Here is a 4326-nt window from a genome sequence, read left to right on the forward strand (position 1 = left end):
ACTTAACATCAGGCACTCACTTAAATTTTGCAAATTAAGCTGCCGAAATAGAGTTTTTCGTTTGAAACAAACGTTATTCAATTCAGAATATATTTTCCTCACAAATTTTAATTTCTTTATCTCTATTTTTTAATATAATATAAACATTTTACAAAAATTTTTCATCAAATGAATTCGCGTATTTATTGTTTTTGACATCTACGTAAATCAAATGCAAAAACAAAATACATGTAAAATGTTGTTGTTGCAGAACTGACACCACCTTAAATGAATTCGTCTTGTTAGTAGATAATAGAAAATCGTAAGCTCTTTTTGTTTGTTTTGTAGCCGTGTAAGGGTAGAAATACAATATTGCGGCTGCGGAGACGGAGTTTTGACAATTTAAATTGTTGAAGAAATCCGCACCAAATTAAAATTTATTTTAATTTGTTTACGGATTTTCTCTCATTTACATTTAAAGTTTCCATGCCATTCATACTTTTAATGAACAAAAACCATGTGGTGAATAAATAAACTATTAAATATGAAATACATGTAAAATGTTGTTGTTGCAGAACTGCCACCACTTTGAATTCGCCTTGCGTGTAAGTTAGTGAACGGCTAATTTAGCGATTTTCAAAGAAATTAAAAATAAGATAATGTTTTCCCTTCAAACATTTAAAAGAGAAAACTATTGCGCATCACCCCAGACGCCACGTCAGAAACACTTCTGGAAGATTGTCAGTTACTTCCGGATGATAGTTAGAAGAGTGCATCCATTTTGCTTAAACAAAAAACCATGTCTGTTGAATTTTTTTTTTCATCTGGAAGTATACGTTTTAGTGACTTCTCTATGAAAGTTGGGTGAGAACACACATTTTACAATAACAAAATACATTGTTTCCTAATTTGTATCTTCTTGATTTGTATGTTTATGTCACTTCTGGAAGACAGTTTGAAGAGTGTTCACATTAATGTTGTATTTTATTCATCTGGAAGTGTGGATTGTAGTCACTTCTGTACAATTGTCAGACGAGAGCACACATTTTACAAAAACAAAATACATTGATTTCTAGTTTTCGCCGTCTGGAAGTATACTTTTAGGTTACTTCCGAAACAAAAAAATATAAATACTCCATTTTTTTTAGCGTGAAAAAAATAATAATAAATAATGCAGAAATTTTGCTAAGTTCAGTGATGTTTTGTTCAGTCATGTTCAGTTTTAATTATTCATCGTAAAACTTAAATGAGTTATTGAATTTAATGTTCATAGAAAAATAGTGTAATTAAAATATTGTTAATCTTAAGTAGTAAAAAACAATATGACAGTGTTGTGTTAAAAATCAACTGTTAATAAACATTTAAGAAGGTTTTCTTAATTGGCGAAGTGTATTTAATATATACCAAAAAGTATAAGGAAGGATTATATAAATAAAATTAAAAAGTAAGTTGTCATATTAAAATACAATTTTAGGAATATTTTAACAACTCTTAACGGCTTCCATTTCCATTATTTTTAAAAAAGTCTAATATGTTTAATTAAAAATGTTTTTATATTAAATTTCGACTCTCTCTTAATTCGTTTAGGAGGTATAAGCATTTAAAAACTTTTTCAAGTTGTACATTTCGACTTTCATTTGATGAACATTGCATTTTTAACATATTTAGATTTATTTGAGTTAAATCTTAACTTTCAATATTTTTTTAAAACTATTAGGTCTGGAATCATTATATTGAAATTAATACTACTGTTTTATACATAAATTATTTTTTGACTTGGGTCACTCGACACGAAGATATTTAATATTGAAATCAGATAGTTTTAAACCCACCTTTTTTAAATAAATACAATTTTATTAATTTTCATATAGCTTTGGATTTAATTATTCTAATTATAGGTACTTTTTTAGTTATTAATACCAGGTTTTTCTATGACCTATCATATGATACTAATATTCTTAATATGCCGTTCCCAAGATATTGAACCTAAGTATTAGAAGAGAGCAAACAAAAAATAGTATTGTAATATTAGTGTCAAAAGCAATATACCGTTTAGGGTCGTTAAGGTGTTTCTATCGTTAGTGACTGTAAATAATTTAAAAAATAATCCATGACTTAGTAATTTCAGATCTTTATAGACGGTTTAATTCCAAGTTATTGAAAAAATTTTCATGAAAGGTAATGTTTTTATTGATTCAAAACAATAAATAAATTTATTAATTTTTAATTATTTTATTTTTTAGAAAGCAGTAGCTAATATTGTACCCCCTATTAAAATACTTCTAACCGAATTAAAATATAAAAAAGGGATCTGGTAAGTTATATATGTCTTATTTCATCATGTGTATTGGACATGAGAGAATCCTATTTTTATAGCTTCCTAAAGTATAACTGGCAATTTCAATAAATACAAAAGTATGTATATTCAATATTAATTATAAGAGTATTTTGGTTTATTTCGTTGAAGGATTAATGCGTTCCATAATATGGATTTATCATAAAATTGATGAAGAACTACAAAAATATTTTAGAGTCCAACGTTTTACAATTTTTGGAAGTATACCAGTCAGCAATTGGAATATTAATACAGATTCCCTGAAAATTATCTTATAAGGTAATAATTCTAAATTTTTGATACATATGTACATTAGACCGACTCACTCTGTATGGAAAGCAAAAACGTGTTTTTGTTACCCCTCCCAAAATTTACCTTGCTTTGTTTTATGATGATTCCCAAAATATTTTAAGTGACCGCTGGACCAAATTGTTCCCATACGATATTTTCTTTAAAACTGTCCAGCTCACGAATGGACAACACTTAACCGAAAATATTTTGGGTAACATCATATTACATAACAGCGAATATTATGAGGGGGTAACTCAAGCACCATTTTTTGTGAGTCGGTCTAATGTACATATATTACTTTTTTAGATTAGTTAAATCAATTATATTTTCTAATATTTTAATTTCAATTAATTCAATAATAACTATAAAATTTCATTTTATTAAGATTTATTTTTATAGATTTTATTTTGGTGTGTATACAAATAGAAGAAGAGAAAACTCATCTTCTAGAAGACGAGAATACTCATCTTCTAGAAGAAGAGAAAACTCATCTTCTAGATGAAGAGAAAACTCATCTTCTAGAAGATAAGATAGGAACACTTCTAGAGGATACTAGATAGTCACTTCAAGAAGTGACTTCCTAGTCACATCTAGAAGAGTTTTTGGCAATACCTTACTTCCAAGAGTCATCTAGAAGTTTCTTCTGCGGGTCTTCCAGAAGTATCTTCCAAGTTACTCTTAGACGTTCCCCAGCATTAGTTCTTCCCGACTGGTGACAAGAATTCTTATACTTCCGCAACATCGCTGGCGAGCTTTTAGCACGTTTGGAAGTTTTACACGGGTTACTTCCGCAATAGAAAATGTTTGTAGGGGCAAGCTCAGAAAGAGTGACTGTTATTGTAGTGGTAAGAAAATACTAAAAAATATTTCCTAGTTACGCTTGCTATGATCAAATTTTATAAGAAGTAAAATTGTAAATTTTACAGATAAAGCATATTCAAAGAAAAATGTTTACTTCTATACAAGGATATATATTTGATATAAAATGTTTAAAAAAAGTATTAAAAATATTGTTTTTATGTATTTTTATTATTATGCATTCCTGAAAAGTTTTTGGATTGTACGAGTTTTTTTTGCAAGTTATTCTCTTGTTTGAAAATATTGTTGTTGTTTTTACAAATTTTTGCAATTTTTACGCTCTTGCTATGAGTTCAATTTATGATCGGGTAGTGTACGTGTGAATTGCCGAAAATATTCGTAATTAGAACAATATGAACGCGCAACGCACAGTGGTATAGAAAAAAAGAGGAAAATAATTCGGTAACTTCTAAACGGTTAATCCCCTTCGCGACGGGTAGTCATCTTGACGCGATGCGAAGGCTTATGTGTGATGACCCATGCAGGCCGTGCTGGTAGGGCTACCCATGCCAGAGGGGCTCATGACGAGCACATACTAAGAACTACCCTTCCCACGACTGGTAGCGTCTGTTTCTCCCCGATGGGGCGGCTACCAGTCCAAGTACTTGTCAAAAGATCTCTACTCATCCTTCGGATGTGTATCTTTTGACAGTACAGTCCGTTCTGGATCTTTAGATTCCTAAACTCCACGACGGTCCGTCTAAATCCACCAGCGTCTGTTCCCACATTGGGCGGCTTGGTGGTCTGCAAGCACTTCATATGCAGAATCATATACTTGGCAGCAAGTATAAAATGCACACCGTTTTTAATGTCCTAATGTCCGACAAAAAACCGTGCCCCGCGTATCCGGTAAGGGGCCTAAC

This window comes from Lucilia cuprina, chromosome 4, assembly GCF_022045245.1.
Source record: "Lucilia cuprina isolate Lc7/37 chromosome 4, ASM2204524v1, whole genome shotgun sequence".
NCBI lineage: Eukaryota > Metazoa > Arthropoda > Insecta > Diptera > Calliphoridae > Lucilia > Lucilia cuprina.